Source organism: Vulpes lagopus, chromosome 8 (assembly GCF_018345385.1).
Source record: "Vulpes lagopus strain Blue_001 chromosome 8, ASM1834538v1, whole genome shotgun sequence".
Classification (NCBI taxonomy): Eukaryota; Metazoa; Chordata; class Mammalia; order Carnivora; family Canidae; genus Vulpes; species Vulpes lagopus.
Window position 1 is genome coordinate 75,368,592 of NC_054831.1, and position 27,041 is coordinate 75,395,632.

The window sequence follows — 27,041 nt, forward strand, 5'->3', positions numbered from 1 at the left end:
GGGGGGCGGGGGGAGGGAGACTTTGTCTGGGACACAATTCCAACATTCCCAGACGGAACAGTCATTATTCTGAAGAGAATCAACTAGTCATGGGAGGAAATATAGCTAGAAGTCACCAAACATGTCCTCCCAGAATTCCTAGATTCTTCTAGAGAAATTCACCTTTGTTTTCAAAGGCTGCCCCAAAATACTGCCTCCTCTGTGAAGCCATCCCTGATTTCTCCAAGAAAAACCCTTTACTCTCTTCTCTCTCTCCTACACCACCACGGCTACAGAAAATAACTGTTATATCACATGGATTTTAATAAGATATCCACTTATATTCTATATACCTAACTAGATAGACAAAATTCCTAAGAACATAAACTTAAGAATAGGCTCTTCAGCTACTGTCTTTCGACTGGTGACTACGTCTGACCAGTTGTAGGCACTCAATAAATATGAACACAGGTAAAATTTTCTTTTTTTTAAATTTTTATTTATTTATTTATATATATTTTTGGGGGGTAGAATTTTCTTACTTGTATCTAACTTCAGAGCTTACAGTTAGGAATATCAAGCTTTTCATTGGCAACACGGGGCAAAATGATCTTTCCTACAACCTTGTGGTACAAATGGAGCGAAATGTGATACAAATGTCGTGAAATGTGCACTCATGACAGACATTATATAAAATATTAATCCAAAAGTCACTCCGTCTTTAAGAATCACTAACTTATGCAAAGAGTTGCTCTATGACATAACAGTGACAGCCAACACTTCTGCAGTGCTTACCCCGTGCCAGGCTCTGTTCTCAGCACTTTCCTGTTTTGACCCACTTGATCCAAACCGCAGCTTGGAGATAGTTTCGATCATTATCACATCCATTGTGGACTTTAGAAAATTGCATCACAAAGAGTTCAAGTCACCTGCCTAAACTGGTGGAATTAGGCAGCACAGTTAGTCTCAAACCAGGCCTCCAGGGTTGGAGGCTTACCTGCCACAACGTGCCATCTTTCCATGAGCCTAACAGGATGGCAGGCAGGTGGCCTTGCTTCCCAGCAGTAACGCTAACAAAGCTGCCAGCCCTTCATCTCATCACCACAAAACGGGGGTCCTGAGGGACCATCCAAATCCAATGGACCTACACTGCCCTCCCCAGAGAAGCATGCTTTCTAACAGCACCTGAAGGACCATTCAGAGAAATACCAGAACACACAGGTGAGAAAGGAGACCGTCACAGGCTTGCAGGGCCGGGGTGGCCTCAACTGAACACGGTGAGCCACAGGGAGTAAAAACTCAAAGCAGAGTCACTTGAGTCAGTGTCTCCTCGAAGAATCTATTGTGCCTGTGGGTGACACCCAGAAGGCTGAGCTCTGTTTGTGTTTCCGCAACAAGTTGAATAGATTTTTTTCAATTGCGGTTTGTTTTGTGGAAAAGATGCATAATCACAGAATACTAATGCTGGCAATGACCTTAGCTTTGAGTTGAACAGCTTCATCATAGAGTCCATGCCTGGAAGGACAATGTATCTTTTTATGTTTGTTTAGGTTTTTGTTTTTACAATAACAGCATGTGGTAGAAATGTAAGCTATCTCTGGGATTCACCATTTTGAAAACTTGGAGGCATGGAAATGAACTGCAGCGATACTTTATATGCGCCCCCTCTCCCCCACCCCCCTGCCTGCTAAAATGCTCCTGTGCTTTATGTTCAGGGAATTTGACAGTTTTAATTAAATAATTAGAAATGCTGGGAGCAGATACAGGGGATCACAGGTTACAGATCCCAGTGAAGTGAATAGTGAATAGGGGTTAAGGTAGGAAGAGATACAAGGGAGATTTGGCTTCAGAGGGACTAATTTTTACTCTGGATATATTGCTGTGTTTCTATCTTGATGGTTTCCCTTTGAGATAATGTGGGATTTAGGGATAAAAATACCCTATGCCATATGTGAGAGACATGCTGTACTTTAGAAATCTCAAATGATATAGGTTTGCCTGTCAGATGAATGATATAAGGACTTCTAATTGGCACAAGAAAGCAGTCTTTCCCTTAAATCTTCTCCTCTGGCTTGAGCACATATGCTCAGAACTAGTCACATGTGTCTTATGCCTTTCTCTGCCTTAGCAATTTTTGAGACTCTGAGTTTTCTGCTTGGATGGTGCACAGTTCTCTGTTCCTTATCAACTTGGCAGCTGAGCTCAGCTGCCTTCCCCTTAAAGCAAAACCAGAGCTGCTCTCCCTCATCCCTCTCCTTGTGGAAGCTAATCAACTAAAGCTGATCAGGAGCTTCTTACAGTGACATCAGGGGCTTACGTCGTAATCACTGATAAAGCAAAGTAATAAAAATGGAGATGATTTTCTGCAGAGCTAACAAAAAGAGAAGGAATTTCTAAAGATGATGGCAAGTCTCCCCTGTGTCGAAGCTAAATGAGACAGTGATCAGAAGGGGATTTCAAAAGTCATTGCTTGAGTTCATAATGTTGGCTACCTATACATGGACGAAGACAGTCATAGAATGGAAATCTAAAATATTTACCTGGTTGTAGCTAATAGACAATACTTCTTTGAAGGGGAAGCCTCTAGAAAGAGATTGCCTTTATAATCCACAGGAAAGGAAATTGATGTTTTAAAAAGAGCTTTTGGACATGATGTGTTCAAAAATCAAACCAAGTTTCATTTCAGAATCATGAAGAAGTTCCCACCAACGTCACCACACATGCAGCGTAGAGGTCATTTCTTGGTGTTCATAGAGCAGAATTATTAGTACCATGTGACCTTAGAGATTATTTTATTCAATATTCTATAGTTCATTATGGTAAAGTAACTTGCCCACAGTCATAATTTAGGTAATGACAAAATAAGAAGAGTCCCGTTTCATGACTGCAGTCCTGAGTGTTTGACCAATATACTTCTGCCTCTTGATCAAACTGAGAATCCAAAGTCAAGATATAATTTTTTCAAAGAAATTATGATTTACTCAGTGAATGTGTATAAACTATATTTTGTGCCATTTTAGAAGCAGGATGTGAGAAGTGTCCTCTCCAGATACCCGTGGGTATTTTATCTAGTGTCCTAGAATCACTGGGACTTACCCTTTGGATGTTTTCATGTTTTCTGACCCTTTCAGAGACACCAGGACATGAATTTAATTCCCCAAGGTGAATGGTAAAAAACCCAGACATCGACATTTATAGCATTGCCCAGTGCATGTCAAAAGCACATACCATAGAGGCATGCAGAGTTCATCATTTCAACAGAAAAAATTGCCATAAATCAGTATAACTTAAATGGCGATTTACTCGGTAGGACCTCTACATCACACAGAATGTGTACTTTGATTGGCCAGAAAGTGGAGCCTGCAGAACAATTCACATGCATTGAGAATAAGACCTAGAATTGATGTGGTCTTTTATATTTTCAAAGTCTCTCACAATCATTCATTATTTAGATTCAGGCTGAGCTTGGGAGCTGACACCCCATGCTGAGCACTCTTGGGGAAGAATGAAAGCCAATAATAATACACACCAGAGTTATGGGAGGTCCTGGCATCCCAGCTTCATCCAGACCTCAGATTGCACAGGAGTTTTTGCCTACTCCAGACTGGGATCTTGATTAATTAATTTATTTCCCGAATACCATTTGAACTCTGCTGTGTGGCAACGACTATTCTTGATGTTGGAGATTCAGTGATGGAAGCAGAACAAATAAGGTCACAGACAAGGTCTTTGACTTCATGATGCTTATGTTCTAGATGAGAAGGGCAGGTAATAAGCACTTAAACACCTACGTGAGATCACTTCAGAGAGTGAGAAGGGATGCAAACAAGAAATCTGAGTAAATGGGTAGAATGAGATTGATGGAAATAGGTGAGAACAGCCACTTTCTTCTAGACAGGGTAGCCAAGGAAAGCCAGTTTGGGATGACATTTAATGTAGAACCTGTGTGATGAGAACCTGTGTGATGTGAACCTTCCAGCCAGAGGAAGGATTAGGAAAGAGAGTCCCCAGTGGATCTCTTAGGAAGAGAAGCGGCTTGGAATGTTCCTGGATAGGAAGAAGGTGACCACTGTGACTGGTGCAGGGAATGAGGGTACAATAAACATTTGCTGGTTTCCGCAGTCCTTTTCCCAATGATTAGACAATTTCTTACCGAAGACATTCCACTGGGAAGCAGAATTTCCTTCCTGTATGGAAACCAAGTACCTGATTTTCTTTCTTCTGCAGCGTTTCTATGCCAATACTAAAGAAGGCAGTAAAGGCCGCAAGCATGTGTCTCAGGTCAGACCAATTGGCCATACCTTATACTTGGAGCTAGAAATGTATGATAGAAATGTATGATGAGATCTAGTAGTGACAAAGGTACCAGCAGAGGCCTCTAACATCTAAGATGGCGCCCACAGAGCAAGTTCCGATATCTGTGCTCACGGAAGGCAACAGCTATGTCCCATGAGAATGGATCTGGATGTTACTGTCTTAAGAGTCACTCTGCTCTTCCCAGTTTTCACTGCTTGGTTCTCTAGAGTTCCCAGTAAATCTATGAACATCCTAGTAGCCTTCCACAAGTTTTATTTTATGCTTGAATCACTGAGTTGGTTTGGTTACTAGTAACTAAAACCCTTTTCAGATTGACACAAAAATTGGCTCCAGGAGCCAGGAGTGGCTGCATATAATATCCTGGAGGAGAGTGGGAATTTCTGCCTTGGTTAGAGTGGAAGGCAATAAAAATCAGCTAGTATTAGGGAATCTGACCTTAGCACTTCAGGGCAAGCAGTGGTGAATAAATTAATCTAATTATCACCTGTAGCCATGTGAAATGAAGTGACATCAAAAGCAGAACTTTGGGGAACTGAGTGGACTCTTCCAAGAAGGGGTGGCTGACTTGAAAGATTAATATGAGTGGTTGTTTCCCCTCCTCCTCCTCATTTCTTTTTTGAGAGAGATAAGGGCACATGCATGGTGAGAGGAACAGAGGGAGATGGAGAGAAAGAATTTTAAGCAGGCTCCACATCCAGCACCTAGCTCAATGCAGAGCTCCATCTTATGACCCTGAGGTCATGACCTGAATGGAAATCAAGAGTTGGATGCTTCACTGACTGACCCAATGAAGTGCTCCATGAGGGGTTGTTTCTAACAATGCTGGGAAGCTAAAGAAAAAGGACCAAGAATCTGAAGCTCCTACATCTTTCAAACAAGTGATAGACTGATTCTCTGTGTCTATGCTAAAAGGGATTTTTATGACTGCATTAAGGAGACTCTCTCATTTCTTGCCACGTCAAGGCTGAAATATCTTTTTTCATATTGCACCAGAAACCTGATCTAATAGGCTCCACGATTATAAGCTCCTTTAAATTTACCGTCTCACAAGGCCTCCTATGAGAATTTTAGGACATTTACTAGGAAAGTATATATGACCTTGAGTATTGGAAAAATATCTTAAGGAAAGCTTAAGAAGATTTAGAGTTCTCTGCACTATTCCTTTCCCCACCTTTGGCAGCATCCAAACCCTCATTAGTGCTCTTTGTGAAATGAGCAGCCTTTCTCTTATCGGGAGTGATTTACCTATCCTTCCAAAGACATTATGCAAAGTGACCTGCAAAGGGAAGCCAACTGTCCTCATGTCCTAGTGGCAACCAATTCTCATTGTTTCAAGACTACTGATTAGATCCAAATCCCAGTGTGCCCCAGGAATGGTGCAAATGCAAACTTCACCTGGGGAGGACAAAGCTCACAATTCCCCCAAACTATTAAAACTTTTATTTATTTATTTTTCATTTTAAAAATACCTGTGCAATATGCATGAAATAGACACCCAGGGCAAAGAGGGTAGATTATTTTGGATGAGGGTGAATTTACCAGTAGAGATTCATTGATCAAGGATTTTTGGCTGAGGGTGCTAACTGGGATAGACAAAGCTGATTCTACATTTTCACAGGGTTAGTTAATTGAATCCTAGATGTAATAGTGACTGTATTTCTGAAGGGCCCCGAATACACAGTACCAGGTTCCTTGTCTAACTGAAGAATGATCTTAGAAAGGAAGCAAAGGGTAAAGATGGAGGCAAATTATCACCTACTTAGATAGGTGGCCTACTTACTGATAGAGACCCCTGGGAAGCCAGGTATGCTTACTAACAGCAACCCCCAGACTTGACAAACTACTTCATGGAATCACAAGAGTGCTGAATCAGGAAAAACCTCCACAAATTTCCTTCCATCCACACTCCTCCATAGGCCAGTAATTAACCATTTAAAACTATGTGTCTACTCATTTTCGTATGGTGTGCACAATCTAGCAACATAAACTAATGTAAGTATAGCAAATATTTTTTCTCATTCCTAATGCTTAAAAGGCTTATAAAGGTTTACGAAATTTCCCTATAGTGTGGGGCTCATGCCTAACCACTGACATACCAAGAGCAGGCTAATGGGGTCTGTCCGCTTGGTTTCAAACAATAAGAAGACGCTTTAAGACAATTAAGAACTATAACAATACTTACTAAAAGTTGGTCTGATTTTTATTACCATTCATCAGTAATTCTAAAATGTCAGTGATAAAATACTCCTTTCTGATAAAATATTTTGTTGGTTTAAGTTTGAAACAATTGCTACCATTAAATTTTAACAATGTATGAGTTTTACATTTACACACTTTTATCTATCCTTTATTTTTACCTAGAAAGTGATTTTGAGCACCCCTACAGAAAGGCAGGCCTGACACAGGAAGATTCCTCTATATACATTTGTTTCAAAAGCCACTGTATAAGTGTTTAGAATTGTTCAAGTTTGTTTCAAGGGCAACTTGTATCCCCAAGCTCTGCTGTACTACATATCCCTGCATTTAAACCATAGATTCAAATAAACAGGATGGCACAAGTGATTGAAAAGGCAAAGAAACTAACTTTAGTCTCTTTGATTCTACATGTGCAAACACTGAAGTTTTCATTTGTGTTTAATGTTTGCAAGAAGGAAACAGAATACCAACTGCGAGATGTAGTACTTTTGTGTAGTTGATCTAAATTTCAGTTCAGACTTAAAGCATTTGGTGGACTTCAATAATATCTTTAAAATACAATTTTTTTCTTCCTTTTGGCTTACTTATTTTATGCAAAAATAATTATTATACTGATTATTATTACATAGTTATTATGAGAAATAATTTTATCATACAGAGGAGGGGTTATTAGTAAAAAATTCACTCTTGGGGCACATGGATGGCTTAGGCAGTTAAGCATCTGACCCTTGATTTTGGCTCAGGTCATGATCTCAGAGTTATTAGATGAGTCCTGTGTCAGGCTCTGCATTCAGCAAAAAGTCAGCTGGAGAGTCTCTCTCCTTCTCCCTCTGCCCCTACCCCTTCTGACATACTCTCCATTTCTCTGTTTAAAATAAATAAAGAAGTCTAAAAATTCTCTTTGGGTACCAAATACCTATTAGCCATAATCATATCTCCTTAAAAAAAACTAAGGTAGAAACCTGAGGCAGACTTCCAATTTTAAGTCCCAACACTGAAAAAAAGGGTACAAATCTGCTAACAATGCATGTGGCTTGCCTTTCTTGCTAGCCGGCATATTTTAACTAAAGCCTTGCAAGACCACCTTGTGCTTTATTCCCTTTTTGACTTATGACACCAGCCTTTTGGCTCTAATCTATGACCTGTGCTTTGTAGAGGCCCAAGAGCCTTTGCTTGATTCTTTCCTTGTGCAGGAATAAGCACTGGGGTGCCTATGGCTTGGTTGGTTATGCATCTGCCTTCAACTCAGGTCATGATCTCAGAGTCCTAGGATTGACCCCTGTTTCAGGCTCTCCACTCAGCAGGGAGTCTGCTTCTTCATCTTGCTCTGATCCTCCCCTCTGCTCATGCTCTCTCTCTCTCTCTCTCTCTCTCTCTCTCTCTCTTTCTCAAATGAATAAATAAAAAATCTTTAAAAAAAAAAGAAAGAAAGAAAAGAAAAGAAAAGAAAAGAAAAGAAAAGAAAAGAAAAGAAAAGAAAAGAAAGAAGCACTTACTTGTAAAGTGTGTAAAGTGCAGTCAGACCCTGAGGTCAAAATATCCATGGGTGATTTAAAGCCTCTTACTCAAACTACAACAATATATTTTTTTTAACATTTTATTTATTTGACAGGGAGAGTCAGAGAACACAGCAGGCAGAAGAAGAGGGACAAGTAGACTGCACACTGAGCAAAAGCCCTATAAGGGGCAGGGTCCTGAGATTATGACCTGAGTGAAAAGCAGACACTGAACTGACCGTGCCACCCAGGGGCCCCCAAACTATAAGAATTTAAAGCCAATTGTACAACTATAAGAAGTTGTCCAGATCAATCAACACAACCTCATTAAAGTATCCTGCTTACACTCAAAGCAAAGGAAGGCCCAACGTCACACAACCTGCCTCCATCAAAACTAGCCCATCTGTATTTTGTGAACCCAAATTCCATTCTCTTAAAAAATGTCTCAGTCAGGACACCTGGGTGGATCAGCAGTTGAGTGTCTGCCTTTGCTCAGGGCATGATCCTGGGTTCTGGGATCAAGTCCCACATTGGGCTTCCTGCAAGGAGCCTGCTTCTCCCTCTGCCTATGTCTCTGCCTCTGTGTGTCTCTTGTGAATAAATAAATCTTAAAAAAAAAAAAAAGTCTCGGTGAAGGCACTGTGCCAGAAATCTTTTGTAGTATGATATAATAAATAATCAAAAAAAAAAAAAAAACCACAAAGAGAAGAGTGCTAGAATGGATTTATGGTAGCCTATTCAACACACCCCTGAAACCAATCTATGGCCCTGAAAGAACCCCAGAAGACAGAATCCTCCCAAGTCTTGAGAAATACTTGTGGGAATTGAAGGTAGAGAGCCAGGTCTTTGGGAAAAATTTAAGGACTGTTTTGGTAGCTCAGAGCTGCTGCTGAGATGGGCCCCCTGACTTTCAGAAGAGACTAGAGGATCCTGGGGTGGTAGAGGCTGAAAAAAGGCACTATCCTGGCAGAAGCAAGGGGGTGGCGGTGACCATGAGAGGCAGAAGCCCAGCATTCCCCACCTATGAATGCCTGCTCATGGAATCACGGATCAGATAGATGTAGAACTTTCCATAGAAAGTTTCACCACAACACTTGTCCTAATGGGAAAATTAGAGGCTGGCCAAAGAATAGCCTGGTTTAAGAGACCTCACATTGGAGTTACAACTCTTCACTTAATTCTCTGAAGTGGTGAGTCACTTTATAAACCCAGAATCAAAAATAAATAAATAAATAAATAAATAAATAAATAAATAAATAAATAAAAATAATAAACCCAGAATCAAGAGGGTGTGGCAACTTTGAGTAAGGGCTGCATAACATCTGATTGACGTCCAGGATAAGGGAAAGATCTGGGCAGAGCTTTCAGTGTGCCTTGGGGCCCTGACTGCTATTACCATCTATAGACCAGAGTGAGACTCAAAGGAGGAATTTGATCAATAGTTTGCAGTTGAGTCAACCTCACAAGAGGTTTCAGGGTACCTCAAAAACTTCCCATATTTCCTGAGTTCCTAAATGTGATTGCAAGGATTATCATTGCCAATAGCTTTTTGATCTCTTCAGCAAGGAGTTCTGATAGGAAGAGACAGATAAATACAAAACAATCCCTGTTGATGAGGGTTCTGTCCTCATCAAGGTCTTGATAGAGGTGGGAGAGCTAACACGATCCCAGCTGCATTTTTTTGGTATGTGAGAGGCAGAGGGAGAGAGAGACTCTTAAGCAGGCTCCATGCCCAGCACGGAGCCCAACACAGGGCTTGACCTGAGCTCATAATCCTGAGCTCATAACCTGAGCTGAAATCAAGAGTTGGGCACTTGAACCAACTGAGCTACCCAGGTGTCCCTCAACTGCATTTGACTCTGGTCTGATTAGTACATATAATAAAATGACATAGAATTATGGCTCATTTATCTGGGTCATTATTCTAATCCTAGGTGCTTTTCCAGGTATGTCTCTTTGTTATAATAAATCAAAAAGAACCTTGGAATTTAGTATGCAGTCCTCCTGTCAGTTCAGGTCAGTCTTTGCTGCCAAATTGGCTACTAAAACTTACTTTTCAATTTTTTTTTTTAATTTCGTGATTCCAGACAAAAACTCCCTTCTATTATACTCAGTTAACAGGTTATGTTTTCTCATCCTGTTCAAAGGCATTACCCCTCCTGCCTATGTCCTAAGTGCTGTCATTTTCCAGCACTGAATTCTAAATCTACTTCTCTTCTAACTCAATGAACTCCCTTTGGGTATCTTTATCTATTACTCTGGACTTAATTTCTATCCAACTTTCATAATCCCAAGTCTGTAACTCCTGTCCAAGTATCTCCCGTGAACACTAGTTTCCATATACCTGATGGAATGCCATTTAACTCCACTACAGACAGACCAACCCCATCATATTCAAAATGAAACCTGTAATCTTCTATTTAAATTTCTTTATCTCACCAAACAGTAGCCATATTCACACCAGAACAATCCCTTAGGCCAGAATACCAAAACTGATGGCTTGACCCTATAAATTTCAGCATAAGATTTTGTGCAAATCATTAACATTCTTGAGCCTAAACTCTATCACTTATAAAATGGGATATATTTAATTGGAAGACCTGGGTTTCAGACCTGGTATTACCACTTACTAAATGTGAGACTTTGATCAGGAAGGCTTTGATTGTGATTGACAACTCAGAGCTGGTGGCCACTCAGGCTGGAAGGACAGCATCCTTGGGTCTCAACTTGCTCAGCCCCACAGAGAAGCTTTGTTTGGACCAGGTTTAATTCAGCACCAGTGCCCTGGAAAATGATCAGAGGCATTTTTGAAAGTTAAATGTGCAAGGGGAGAGCTTCCTGAGCAGGGTAACCCCTTCATCTACTTCCTTCCTTTTAAAGGCTTTCAAAGAGTGTGGCGTTTTAGAAATTCCTTTTTTTTTTTTTTTTAACTTAAAGTCTTTTCAGTTCCAGCACGTCTAACTCTTGTCTCATTATAATTTCACATATTTCTATGAAAGAAACCTGACAGTGACAGAACATTTGAGGGAAGAATGGAAGGAGGGTGGGCATGTGGGGGAGTGAAGAAGCAGAAAAAGGAGAGGAAAAGAGATGTGCCTATGGCTAAGAGTCTTCAGTGGGCTCCTCTGGGTGCTGCTTTCAGAGAGGCCAGCATCTCTGCCATATGGCAACACAGTCTCTTGGCATTATCTTCAGAAGACATCCAGAACATTAATAGAAAATGGGATGAAATCATCTCAGCTTAAATAGCAGAGAAGTAGCCCAATTTCACCCTAAATCGACAAAATACTTAGCTCCTTTACAGGGAGTTTTAACTGATGCTGAACATATGTATCTCCACCTATGTTCATCACTGCAATCCATGATGTATTTTCTTTATAGAGGCACCAAGTTCTTACTAATTCATTCATTCATTTATTTCTGACTTCATTCCAAAGAGTAAATTGAAAGGTGCTATAAATAGACTGTGTGTCTGTGTCTCCCTCCAACCCCAATCATATGTTGAAACCTAACCCCCAGAATGATGGCATTTGGAGGTCTGGCCTCTGCAAGGTGATTAGGTTATGGGTGGAGCCCTCACTAATGGGACTAGTGTCTTTATAAGAGCTGGCCAGAGAGCTAGTGCTTTCTCTTTTCATAGTGTGAGGATACAATAAGACATCAGCAGTCTATAAGGGGAAGAGGGCTCTCACCAGATCCTCACTGTGCTGGTATCTTGATCACAGACTTCCAGCCTCCAGAACTGTGAGAAAGTTCTGTTGTTCATAAGCCATCTGGACTATGGTACTTTGTTATAGCAGGCACATGAGAAAATGCTCTGCATTACTTGCCATCAGGGAAATACAAATCAAAACCACAATGAGATACCACCTCACACCAGTGAGAATGGGGAAAATTAACCAGGCAGGAAACCACAAATGTTGGAGAGGATGCGGAGAAAAGGGAACCCTCTTACACTGTTGGTGGGAATGTGAACTGGTGCAGCCACTCTGGAAAACTGTGTGGAGGTTCCTCAAAGAGTTAAAAATAGACCTGCCCTACGACCCAGCAATTGCACTGTTGGGGATTTACCCCAAAGATTCAGATGCAATGAAACGACGGGACACCTGCACCCCGATGTTTCTAGCAGCAATGTCCACAACAGCCAAACTGTGGAAGGAGCCTCGGTGTCCATAGAAAGATGAATGGATAAAGAAGATGTGGTCTATGTATACAATGGGATATTACTCAGCCATTAGGAAGGACGAATACCCACCATTTGCTTCAACATGGATGGAACTAGAGGGTATTATGCTGAGTGAAATAAGTCAATCGGAGAAGGACAAACATTATATGTTCTCATTCATTTGGGGAATATAAATAATAGTGAAAGGGAATATAAGGGAAGGGAGGAGAAGTGTGTGGGAAATATCAGAAAGGGAGACAGAACATGAGAGACTCCTAACTCTGGGAAACGAACTAGGGGTGGTGGAAGGGGAGGAGGGCGGGGGGGGGGGGTGAATGGGTGACAGGCACTGAGAGGGGCACTTGACGGGATGAGCACTGGGTGTTATTCTGTATGTTGGCAAATTGAACACCAATAAAAAATAAATTTATTATTTAAAAAGTAAAAATAAATAAATAAAATCTTGAAAGAAAAAATAGGAAACTTGTTAAATAAAATATTCTACATTCAATTAAAAAAAAAATAGCAGCCTGAATGGACTAAGACGAAGGGATATGCATTTCACTGCTTTCAACATAACCTATTCTCCCTAATGAAGAGTTTTTAGCATGGCAGTTTCATCAAACCATCTGAATAAAATTAGCTGTTTTTTCTATGGAAATAAAGAGTTTAGGACAAAAAGAATAATTCAGTCCTGATAATATATTCCATTGTTTTCCACAAGCATCCAATCTTCATATTCTCTGTAATTCTATCTACCATTTAGAGTATAATATTGATTAATGAATCTTTTTGCAGGCTTAGCATATTTAAATTAAACCCAACCCCATTTTGATCATTGGAACCAACCTAAAATATGAAGTACAATTTTGAAATAAAAAGTGTTATGTACTGATTTATCAAATTTGGGGAGATTAAAAGTATAATCTAGATGTTTTTCCTTCTGTTATTATTACTAATGTAGACAAGTTTCCTGTGTTTAAATATTAAGGAAGGGAGAAGAAGTGTGTGGGAAATATCAGAAAGGGAGACAGAACATAAAGACTCCTAACTCTGGGAAATGACCTAGGGGTGGTGGAAGGGGAGGAGGTGGGGGGTGGGGGTGAATGGGTGACAGGCACTGAGGGGGGCACTTGACGGGATGAGCACTGGGTGTTATTCTGTAAGTTGGCAAATTGAACACCAATAAAAAAATACATTTATTATAAAAAAAAAAGTTCCCCGTGTTTAAAGTAAAACAGAAAGAAACATGTTTTTGTGCCTTTGTGGATAAAAGCATTTACCCATGCCTCATAATTTCTCTGTAACTTTTACTAGCTTCCATAAAGTTATGTAAAGATAAACTCTCTTGAAGGAACAATATATTTCCTTCTATAACTTTCATTTCCTTAGAGTTGCTGCTGACTTTTTTTGGATACATTATGGAGTGGGAAGAAGATAGGGTTTGACAGCTAGCTACAAACAAGAAGCTGGCAGTGGTCCTCAGGAGTGGGAATATGGTATGAAGATGCAACCAATGGCTCTCCCACATCTGATAGATTTAAAAGGGGTAATTTGATTCTTTCATACTTTTTTAATTGTTATTCCTTCCAAAAGGAAAAGTCTACACAGGTTCAGGTTTCTAATATTTGAAATCACTCTTTTTTTTTTTTTTCCCGATCTTGTCTTTGTGAGTCTTATCTGTACTCTTGTCTCAGTTCTTAAAGAATCATAATTGGTGTGATTATCGCTGCTATGAGAATAATTAGCCATAGCTTTTTGACACTCTAAATTGGGAATACAGAATCTTCAAACAGCAGGGACTGAACAGCTAAACCTTTCCACTTTGAAACTGAAATGGGTACTGCCAATTGGATTCAGGTGCAATGATTCTGAGTCTTTTGCAGTTTTTACTTAATAAGGTAGAGGGAAGAAATAAAGCAGTTCACATTTCCACATGAAAAACTGAACAGAAATCTCCTTAATGGGCTAATTGCCTGTTATGACCAATAAATAAAAAGAAGTGAGAGATCAGTATATTGAGAACCGGATTTTTCCTCATTGACTTATTCCATTGCCTCAGAAAATGACTGCAATGCTTTAAAAATTCAGACAAGAAGGCTATAATCATGATAGCAGACGTAAACATTCACATTACCCATTCTCCCTTCTACCATTAGAATCTTCTAATATTTGAATGAAATGGGATTTTTGTTCTGAGTATAGATAAGTTGAGGAAGCTCTAAAATACCTAGAGGGTTTAGCACATTCATTTACATAATCACAGGGTTATATTTTATGTTTATTTTGATAATCTAGTGTAGTCAATTTTACTTTTCCTAACATTTATATAGCTCTTTTATCTAAATCCAAAAATGATTCAGGAACATTGCAAAAATAATCAAACAATGAAGAAAATATAAAGAGGAAAATAGAATTTATCTGAAATCCTTCCTTTCAGAGATTACTGAAATTTGCACTATGGTTAATATTCTTCCCTGTAAATGAGGTCATGCTATACATGATTTATGAACCATTTTGCTTTCAATAATGAATGGCAGTTAATACATACTGTATAGTCACTAAAAATAGCATGCTTATTCCATCATAATAACATACTATAATTTATTTAGCCAATTTTCTATCGATAGATACTTAATGTTTGGCCTTATAAGCAATTCCTTGAGAGAACACATTCAGAACACACTGAATTCTTTGGGAAATTTTGTGATTACCCTCCTCCGGTGTGATCATAGACTTATAGGGCTACATGCTAGCTTATAGAAGATCTAATGCAACAAGAGTATAAAATGTCTGCTTAAGGCTATGAACTTAATTAGTGACAAAACCAAAAGGATCTATTTACTGAATGCATAAGGTGAGCATAGTAAGATGACAAATCACGTGCTGAACAAAAATGTACATTTCAAGGCAAGAGCACCAAAGGTGCCATTTGGAACCCATCAAGGCTGTAGCATATAAACTGTGGGCCATGTAGAAGGTGTTTCATAATTATGCAATTATTATACTAAAAAAATCTCACTCAATACCAGAACTTCTACAACAGCATCCTAACTCCTGCTCAGTCTCTGATGGTGTCCATCCAACTGCATCTTGCTAATTAATGAGTTTAAGAATCGAAGCTCTTTATGGCACACCTCATACAATCCTTTATCTTTGCAACTACCACTGAACCTAAAATGATGCCAGACACAAAGTTGCCATACCTTGCTGGTTGAACAATGAATGAGTAAAGAGTTTAGATACCATTCCATAGAGAATTGGAAGGTGTTAATTTTATTGAACGGATTAGTAACAAATTAGAACTCGTATTCCTTCAGCAGTTATAAGTATGATGATTTACATGGCAAACCTGGAAGCAATTTTGGATGTGGTAATGGCTACAGGATTGGTGAAAAAGGGCCTGCTCAGAAAGACAGTGTGAAGAACAACTGGAAGGACCAGAGCTTCAGGTCCAGATGCCAGGACTCACCAGGGAGTGAAGGAAAAGGAAGAGCATGGAACAATTCTATAGTGATGATTCTGGGGACTGAAAAGAATGACCTTTTTATTTTTCTCATTTACAAATTTTGAAAGCTGAACGTGGAAAGTTCTTAGGTAAAAATAATTTCATTTTAGATTTGTGGAATATTATTCCATTCCTGCTTAGTAACTCTAATTCAACCCATTAATTGGGCAAAGGATGCCGTTCCTTAGGCTGATGAACACAGGATGCCCCATGAGTCTTTTACAAGTATATGGACAAAATCATATTTTCTGCAATTCTAAGATTTTAGAGACCATCAAAAATAAGCAAAAGCACTTAACAATACATATTTAGACTACTGGCTGTTTAATAAATATTATCCATCTATGTGTTTAATGATTTATATTATCTTAATGATGACAGGTTGTTGCTCGCCAATCTATACTTTATTTTTTGGATTTATATGTGTTATTATATTAAATATGTTTAGATTTGTACCTAGCATATTAAATGTTCAATAAATTATAACTGTATAGATTCATTCAATAAATATTTATTGAACACCTATAAGTGAGCATACGATAAATGCCGAGTATATTGTAGCTATTTATGAATTAAGTATTCTCCTTTTAAAAACTCTTGTCTTTCCTATTTCCTTCTTCCCTGCTTTGACTTGGATGTGACTTTGATTTGAACTGCTCACCTTCTGGGGTTTGCATCTTCTTCCTTAACTGGCTGCACTGCTCTTCCCCAGACATCTCTGGGGGATGACCCCTCCCTCCCATTCTTCACATCTCTGCTTAACTGTCTCTGTCATGGAGAGAGCCTCTCGAACCACCTATAAAAACCACAGTGTGTCTCTTCCATCACCACTTAACACTCTGATTCCCTTATTTTGTCTTGATTTTACTGTCATAACATTTTCACCACCTTACTTATTGCATATATTCTTATTTATTTTGTTTATGGCCCCCACCCCCTTCCCACCTATAGAGTACGGATTCTGTCTACTGTAGTTGATGCTGTTTGCCTGGCACTTACCATCTGAACACTCAATAATTATCTGTTGAATGAATGAATAAAGGAAAGAAAAAGAATGACAACCATCTATTAACTGTTGTGGTGTGTCAGGCAGATGCTAAACACTGTATACCTGTTTCACTAATACTCAGGATAACCCTATGATAAAGACTTTATTATGGCCACTTTAAAATATGGAGAAATGACAGTTATCGCTCCATAAAACATGGGGAGAGTTCCTCTTTGTTTCTGGTGAGGAGTCAGGAATAAATCCCCATAGAGAATGAGTTCTCAGTAAAATTCAAACAATAAGAACTCTACAATTTGTATGGGTTTGATTTCAATGCAAAGAGATCTGTGCCACAGTCCCTTGGGATGCTTTTATACTAGAGCCCACACAGGCTCCCCTAATGTAATTTGGCTTGAATTATGTACTTGTTAGTCACTTGGAACTTTTACATTTCATCTGGTGCTTTGCCATATAAATTACCCTGTCTTTGCTGGACACAAGATTATGTACTAGCCTGACTGCCTTTTTAAATTAAACGTTACAAAACCAATGAGGTATCATTAGGATATACTCCCTGAATTAAAATAAAAAAAGAAAAAATCCTAAACAAAAGCCTTTTATGGTTCTTTCTGGATTGGGGATTGGGATGGGAACTAAATCTTTGGAGCTACCAGATTCCATAGGCTCTGTTTTTATTTCTCCCTACACTGTTTGACATAATGATGAATCACCCCAGAATGGCAAATAGTGGGTCTAATATGAATATCTCAGCTTCCCCTATCACTACAAAAATATCCATTAAAATATGTCAAAAACAATCAGGGATAGGGAAGTTAAGCAAGGGTGGAAGGTTAGAAGAAGGGAAAAAAATAGAAAACCCAGATCTGTTTTACAACTGAAATCAAGATAAATTATAGACTTAGTATGCTGCTTTTGTAAATTATATGAATACTGGACTGGAGTCTCTCTGACCATGTGGAAGTCATAGAGGGTACTCTTCCTCTATAGGGTTTGGATATTTGACTTTACAATGCTGGAAGAAAGATCTCTGGTTAAAGCACTGATCTATACAATTTCATTCTAATGAAAAGACCCTCATGGGGCATACTGTGTCACCCAACAGTTATGACCAATCAGCTCCGTGGAATTCTTTGTATGGTTGAAGTATTCAATTAGGAGCCAGTGGTAGAATTGAGACTGTGATCTAATAATCTTACAGTGTGTCCTTCATATCATACATACCTACATATGTATATACATATTTTATGTATAAATGTTTATATATACATACATATATACATGTGCAAATACATGCATATATACATGTACATACTTATGTATGCATGTACTGTGAATGGGTAGCTATATGCTGCTATTTCCAAGTCTAAAATATTGTATACTAAAATACATTTATTTCTCTTGATTTTGAAATTAAAAATTAATTCCCCTAATTCTTAATTTACACATCATGTGATTACTCCCAAGTATTGTGGACCAGGTGGGTGAGGGAAGAGATTATGACATGAAAGAAATAAATGAGGCAAATAAATCAACATGTTTTTTTTTTTCAATATGAGTTTTTGTAATAGGAAAGCCTTGTAAATGGCCAGAAAGCAAATAATTCTGATTTTGTTTTGATATAGTTTACAAGTAATTATAAACACCAACAAAGAAATTACAACCAATTCTGGCCAAAACACATCATGAATGAATGATAAACAGAAGTTGTACAGTAAGAGGCACAAAGTTATGCAAAGTTTGGAAAAGATTATATCTGTAGTGGAAAGGTGAACCAGACACCAGCGAGGTGGAGATTCCAGGGCCAAAGTCTCAGAATTAGTGGACATGTAGCCACATGCTGGAAGTTTCATGTGTTTTTATGTTCTATAATTATCACAGTATTATTGTGAGTTTTTCTTTGTTGCTTAAATGAAACTATTCATTTCATACATACGGCTAAAATATGAATCTTTCCTCTAAAAAAACCTAAAAACCCTGAATTTTTCCTCTTGAAATTCTGCCTACAACTGGGGCACACTATATAATTTCTGGATTCACTCTCTTTGACTCTAAAATGAAGGTAATCTCTAAAGACCCTTCCAGCTTTCACATTCTTTGATCCAATAATTCTGTTTCTGTGCACTTGGATGAGATGAGAGGCAAAGCATAAGAAACATTATATGGAAAATGATGTGGAAGAAAGAAAGTGCAGACATCCCAGGAAGAATAACTTGCAGAAGATGGGTTTAAGAATGAGTAACCATATTAAATATTTCCTAGATCCAACCATACCCATCTTTGCTCCACTCATCTTATGTCCCCAGAACAGATTAATAACAGGTACACTTCCTAGAAAGAGTGTTGGAATTTGTGGAGACTTTTTTAAAGTCCCAATGTTTGCGGTGGAAGCTAATTACATTGAATAGGCCATGTGGTAATGCATAATTCCTCAAAGACATGGTTTCCCACATCACACAAAACCTTCTCAGGTTCTAGAAATTTATCTAGATGCAAAGCCCATTTGTGCTGCAATTTCCAAGTCTAAAATATTGTATACTAATATTGTATACTAATACTAAAATATTGTATCTCAATCTATAATTGAGAACCTAACTCTATTTACATGTAAATACTTTATCATCATATGCTTTTCATGAACAGTAAATTTTACAACACAACTAACATGTGAATTAAGAGAAAATGCATTTATTTCCTTTGGAATTTGATCAAGGATTGTTCCCCATTTTCAGAAAAGTGTGCCAGTTATAACAATTACATTCATGGCACTTAAGTAAACAAAATAATGCACCTGTATTTACTTGCATGAACCTACCACATTCCTGGTTATTCTACACATAGAAGCAAGAAACACATGTTATTCTGTTATAATTTTATTATTTTATTAATATTTTATATTTTATAAATATATTTATATATTTATATTTAAAATATATAAATTTTAATATATAATATATACTTTATATTTTTGTTATATTAATTTTAAGGTAAGCATAAGTAGGTTCTATAGTCTATGAATTTCACTTCAGGATGGTTAATAGGCATTACAGAACAGTTTGTATAAAGAAGGGAGCATTGGGAAAAACAGGGTTGAGAATCACCATTCTGGAATATTCTCTCTCCATGTGCCTATCACAATATTTCCCTTCTATTATTTCTTCCAACTTACAGAACAAACATAAATGATTATACTTAGGAATCCTGCTATCATCTAAAATCTCCAAAACAACGTGTAAATCTAAAGGCAGGACCTCATCATTCAACCAATGGTCGCTGTAACTTGCCTATTTCTTTCATTCTTACCTAGACTGGACTTGTAGGTAAATCTTTGCTATGTGCCTTTTCCCCCTTTGATTTCTATCCCTGAGTACCGAATAGGGGTGAGGCTGAGAGCCTCGGTGTGTCCTATCTTCTGTGCTAGTAAACATAGTACTGATAATGATGGAGCTCTGGGTGGGAATCCTTAAGGAAGGAAGGAACAGTTCACTAGGGAGTGTAGAGCTCTTCATGCTAAAAGGACATCACAGAACCCGGTCATATAGCCATTATGGCAACAATGAACCAATGTTGCAATAACTCTCAGATACCAGGTCCCAAAGTCATATAGATTTCTTGGATGTACATCGAACACTTAGACTAGGACAAATGTCTCTATTTTTTTTTTTTTTCTTTTTGCCCACCTCCCCACTGCACATTTTCTTCTATGTCACAGCATCCCTGGAGCTCGGGGTGCCTGACCCATCCTAGATGGTTATGCTTCCCTCTTGACTTTGAAATTTAACCCCTTTAAAATGAAACCAGAAACTGCAGTGTAGCTGACATCAGTGCCAGCTGAGAGGCTAAACCAGTTTTCTCAAAATACGCTCTTATCATGCCATCAACTCTGAATGATAATCCTCAACTTTCATTTCTTATAAAAATATTTTTGGCCTAGTTTCTAAAGCCATCAGTAATCTCGTGCTTGTATATCTAACTGACCTATCATTCACTTCTCATTCCATCTTATTCTTACTGCTTCTAACTTGCTACAATTATTTCTAGTTCCAAAGATCTGATCTCATATATTTTTTCCTCAGTGCATGCCCTTCCTTCTACTCAGCCCCAAAGTTCTTTTATTAAGGGCCCAGCTTGAGTCACACGTGCCCTCTGCAGTTTCCCCTGGCTGTGTAGCGAGCACACTGATTTCCCTTTTCTCCACAAATCCCCTTAGCACTTATTGAAATTGTTACTTGAACTACTATATTCACTATTTATTCTATTTGAGGCTTAATTAATGCATTCAGTGCTGGAAGGCTTTATACCTTTTTTTTTTTTCATGCTCTCTTAGTTGGCATAGAGCTGGTATTCAGCTGGTTAACTGAATAAATTGAGTTGAATAAATCAGTTGAATAAATAAGTCATTGCTAAAATGAATAATTTTTAAAAGGTTGAGAACCAGAAAAATGAACTCAATCTCTGATGAAATTAGGAATTATTTCTAAAAACAAAGCATAATACATGAAATAGATAGAGTTGAAAAACTGAGAAACGACTTAACAAACAAAATAGTTTATATTTTTGATGCTGGGAGATATTTAATAGAAAGAATGTAGAGTTCAAAATTTTTCAAAGTCTGGGGAAATGAAGGTCAGGGAAATCCATTACTAGCTTTATGGAAATCAGAGAATTTCAACAATTAAGGAAAATCAGTAATCAACTGCCTTCAGCACTGAAGTGTGTGATTGTAATAGAATGCCAGGAAACTACTGGCTAACCTTCCAATCTTTCATATGTAAAACACAGGTATCTGCTGTGATGACTTGTTTCTCTTCCAGTTTAAACAAGTGGTTCTTATTGGTGGAATCTAAATTAGAATATGGCTACAAAAAATTCTGGAACATGCATGCAGCTTCCAGCTAGCTTCCAGCCTCTGGTAGCAGAAGAGAATATTCAAAGAGAATGGATGTGAATATTGGTTTCTATTGTGTATGTGTGTCTCTGTGTGTCTGTGCACACATCACTGCAGTCAACCATGAAGTAGAGGATTCGGAAGAAGAGAAAACAAAACCACTTGCCCTGAAACCAGCCAGAGATGTTCAGAAAATTGAAAAATTGAAATGTAATGGAGTGAGTTTGGAAGATGAAGGGAATAAAAGTTTGTATAAGTAGAAATAAAAAAATGAGATAATAACTTAAATACAGTAAAAAAATTAAATATGAGGCTCCTGGGAGGTTCAGTCAGTTAAGTGTGACTTCTGGGGTCATGATCTCAGGGTCCTGGAATTGAGCTCCCTATCAGGCTCCATCCTCAGCTGGGAATCTGCTTCTCCCTCTGCCCCTCCCAACACTCTTGCTCTCTCACTCATGTCCTCTCAGAATAAATAAAATCTGTAAAAATAAATTAAAATATATAAGTAGTATGATATAGGGAGAAACCAGGGATGTATGACAAAATATTCATCCATAAAAAGAGAAAGTAAGTTGATATTTACTAACTAGTGAATATGCCGTATCAATGTACCTATTACTTAGAAATTTGGCAGATTTTTTCCACAAAAGTAACTGGGTTTTTTTTGTTTGTGTTTTTATTTTGCTCTGTTTTTACAAAAGTAACTGTTAAAGAGTTAAAAGATTTTGTATTTAGGGACTGGAAAGACAGGATAGGAAGGTGAAAACAGACTAATTTTTTTCAATATAATCTTTTGTTGCTAAATGGCATTCTAGCTTTTATTTAATGTTACATTTGCAGGTAATGCTTTGACAAAATAAAAGTCAATTTGAAATAAGAAAAATCAGTGAAATGAGAAGCCAAAATCATATCAAAATATAGAAAAAAATAATCCTGATTTAAGTTTCAGAAGCTTAAGAGACAAAGGAGCACGAAAAATATTATTTGAAGACATACCAATAAATAGAAAATACCTTGTCAGGAAGGACTATGGACAAGCTCATGTCTGCAAGTGGCAGACTCTCAAGACTTAACCTTTCTGAATCTAATTACCCATCAGAACTTCACTGAGAGTCAGATAACAGGAAGTAGGGTCAATTACTTATCTGCAATAGAATTTAGTTTAGAAAGCTCATGTTCTACAACCATCATGGAGCAATTCTGTAGTAACATTTTCCAAGCCATTCCACACTCTAACAAACAATGAATGCTGTCTTTTTTGCTCTTTTTTTTTTTTTTTTTGGTCCTAAGTATGTATGTATTTATTTATTTATTTATTTATTTATTTATTTATTTATTTATAGGAAGATAGCATTTTACTCCAAGATGGGATATATACTCTTCCATGTTCAATATTGAAAAGTTATAGCCAAAGGGAGTATTTCTTCTAGCTTATGAGGTAATTCACCTTATAAGAAAAAAAAAAGGCTAAATATTTATTCAGTGTCAGTGAGATATAATCCTTCAATGGTTTTCCCTTTCTCTTGGGGTAGAGGCTCTAACACCCAAAATGACCTCAAACTCTTAGCTAGTTTGGTCTCTACCATTCTTGGCTACTTCAATGCTCTTTTTCAATGTTCTTTTTCATTTCAGAGGCTTTTGCTTATACTGTTTCTTATTTTAAATTACTGTTTCTTTTCCTTGCCTAATTAATTTTTTCATATATATATATATATATTTTTAAAGATTTATTTGAGAGAGAGAGAGAGCAAGCAAGCACACATGAGCAGGGTGAGGGACAGAGGGAGAGGGAGAAAATCCTCAAGTTGATTCCCTGCTGAGCATGGATCTGAGGTGAGGCTTGATCACAGGACCCTGAGATCATTACCTAAGCTGAAATCAAGAGTCAAATGCTAAACTGACTGAGCCACCCAGGTTCCCCTACATATCCTTTAAAAAATAAATCAGTTTTAACATTGTTTTCAGGGAAGATTTTCCCAGCCAAATTCCCTATCCCACACCAGATGAGACCAGGCCTCCTGCTGTTTCTAGAACACTCTTTTTTCTTCACAGCACCTAACATAACGTATCATAATACATTTCTATCAGTATTTGATTAATATCTTCCAGGCCAACCCACTACAACATACTGCTAAGACTGTATCTGCTTTGCTCTACCATTGTATCCATAGAATCTAGCACCAGAGGTGGCATATAGGAGGTATTCAATAATATTTTTTAAATGAATAAATGAAAATCTAGTTTAAAGGTTGAAAATCATTGAACAAGATATGCTTGAGCAAATAAGTCTAATAATTATTTCATTATTTGAAAGGTATTATTATTTCTAAGATATGTATTTGATTTAAAAAGAAAAGATTCAAAGAATTGTAGGATTAAAAAATTACTGCTTTTTTCTTTTCTTATGAGGTTAATATCTGATCTTCATACTCAAGACACAGAAATAAGCATTTGAAATACAGATGGACGTTTAAAATAGTCAAAGTACTTGTTAGTAACATAGTTAACTTCCTTTATTTAGACCAATTTTCAAGAAAGTAATGATGGAATTTCAATTAAGGGGGAACCCTGGGTGGCGCAGCGGTTTGGCACCTGCCTTTGGCCCAGGGCGTTGATCCTGGAGACCCGGGATCGAATCCCACGTCAGGCTCCCGGTGCATGGAGCCTGCTTCTCCCTCTGCCTGTGTCTCTGCCTCTCTCTCTCTCTCTCTCTCTCTCTCTCTCTCTGTGACTATCATAAATAAATAAAAATTAATAAAAAAAAGGAATTTCAATTAAGGCACTCTGAGAAATATAGAATAGAAAAAAAGCAAATTATTTTGCTAAAATCTCAGTGCAAAGTTGCAATTGATGGTGGATACTTAAATTACACTTCTCATAAAAATAATCCAAAAAGTCTCTTAGTTGTTGATTCTGAAAATGCAGGGCAATTTGTCAAACACTGTGGCTTGAAAATGACTCTGAAATAGAATGGGTTCATGACATTGGTGCAAAGGGTGCTTTATGATCATTATTATGAACTTTTACATTAGTTTTTTTTCTTACAATAATACACTATTAAATCCAGCAAGAAAGGAAAGGGGAGGAAGATAATAGAAAAACTTTATGAAGAAATGTATCTTGATGTTTCTTGGTCTATCTCGATGTTTAATTTATTCAACCACGATTTTTTTAAAATACTGAATATGTGCCAGGGAATATCTGAATCCCTAGTTGTTGTAGTTTTTTGTTTTGTTTTGTTCTTTTACAGCCTACCAAATTAAAATACTCATTGTATCATTATCCTCTGCTACTTAACTGAAAGCGTATTGTGTAATTAATAAGAAACAACTTTTTTAATAGAAAAGCCTTAGTTCAAATGTCAATTGTAAACATTTGGTCAATATACTGATTCCACCAAAATGTAGTTTTCTCATTACTACAACAATGCTAAGATTATCTACCCCAAGGGTTGTTTTTTTTTTTGTGGAGATTAATACATTAAAAGTGCCAGACTCATAGTAAAAGGAAAAGTTTGGAAAAACTTTGAGATTACAGTGATGCTTTGAATGTGAAAGGTTGAAAATAAGGATCACCTAACCTCCTCTAATTCTGAGTGGTATAATTTTATAACATCTTCTTTTGAAGTTTAAATTTAAAGATTCTTCAGAGGGTCAGATATAATAACTATGACATTTCCTAATTAATTGCCATTTAAATCTGATAATAAAGTTGGGAACATGTGCATTTTTGTTCTATAAACAGCAATTTACTTTAATGAATAATACACATTGTACCCAACTTTTCTGATTTTCTTGAATGCTGTTTTGAAAGCTGTTTTAAAGCTGTGGTCAATAACTGAAGAAATGGTTTGTCACCAGCTGTGTTTAATACCTACGAGCCATTAAAATTCTCCTGACAAAATTCTCCTTTGGTATATAAGGTAATACATTTGTCAGACTGACGGATATAGATATAATTTATAGATTTCTAAGGAAGGAAAGCGGGAACATGCATAAATATAGATCTCTGCAGAAAGAAGACAATACAAGAACCAATAGACTCCTGTAATATTCTGATGTCTTCTTGACCACATTTAATTTGACAAAAGCTTTTAGCTTTTAGAGTTAATGTTTCCCATGGACTGCTAAAGTTAACAACTTAGGGAAGACAAAGATATAATAAATAGCATCTGTTTCATAAAGCTGCTTAGTTGACAAAAACTTGAAAAAAGTACAAAATGAGATGAAATAAATGTAATCACACACACTTATACGCACAGACACACACACACCAATTTTAGGGCTAGCTAAAGCCACAAGTCTGTGTCCGCTCAGCCACGATCCAGAAGGGAAAAGTTTTATATTTGTCATTTGTCAAAGTTTATTTTAGAACCTGATAATTGTCTGGGTATAAATGTGTAAATACAATTGTGAGATAACCACTCAAATCAATTAAAAAACTTGAAACCTGACTGGAGTGAAAGAGGACTCTGAGAAATAATCAGGATATATTTGCATGCAAAGAGCAAAGTGCAGATGAGGCATTAATCTAGATAATTTAAGTAAAAACAATTTTTAATTGTTTTTCCTTATCTTGAAACATCAGATGTAGTGGGAATTTTAAGGACTCAGTTACTAAATTATTGCTTTGAATTTTTTTCATTGTGAATGTATTTGTGAGACATACACATGCAAGAATCTAAAACTATTCCTTGCACTATCAATTAAGAAAAGAAAAGGACAGGGACACACCTAGAGTCATCCTTTCCACTTTTATTTGCGGTAGGATGAAAATCTACTAAGTATGGATTTACCATCATCACTTAACATTATATCTCAGCACCACTGTCCCAATATCCCCCTAAACACTATCATGAAAGAAAGACAAAGGAAAAGGAAGGAAGGAAGGAAGGAAGGAAGGAAGGAAGGAAGGAAGGAAAGAAGGAAGGAGAAAAAATGGATCAGTAAAGCTGACTTGGTTGGAAGTAGAGCTGCTTGGTAATCAAATTACTCTGAAGAGTTAATTGTCATTCTGTATTTAATATCTATTAAGTGGAAAGTGTTTTTTGAATATTTTAATTATTGGGAGATACTTCTGGATATTGACTTTCAGATTGCTGAATTCTCCATCTTTACTATATTTACAAGTCCAATGATAATGTGAATATTGACCAAAAAGTTTAACAATTTAAAGTTTGGGAATTGTTTCATATAGACTTAAGCAAAACTTAAATATATACTACACTTGTTATGGCAAAGAAAATTATATGTGAGGTTATAAAAAGTCACAATGAAGGCAAATTTTAGGATTACAATGTGTGAAAGATCCAGCAAAGGGTCTCAAAAATCATTACTTGGTTTTGAGAGAGAAATTCACCAAAATTATCCCATCCAAAGAAAGAGAAACTAACATATCCTTCAGTTTAACCTCTATCACTTCACAATCCTACTGGAAAATTATTTTTCAATGCTTTATGTAATAAGAAAAAATCGAGTGCTTGGATT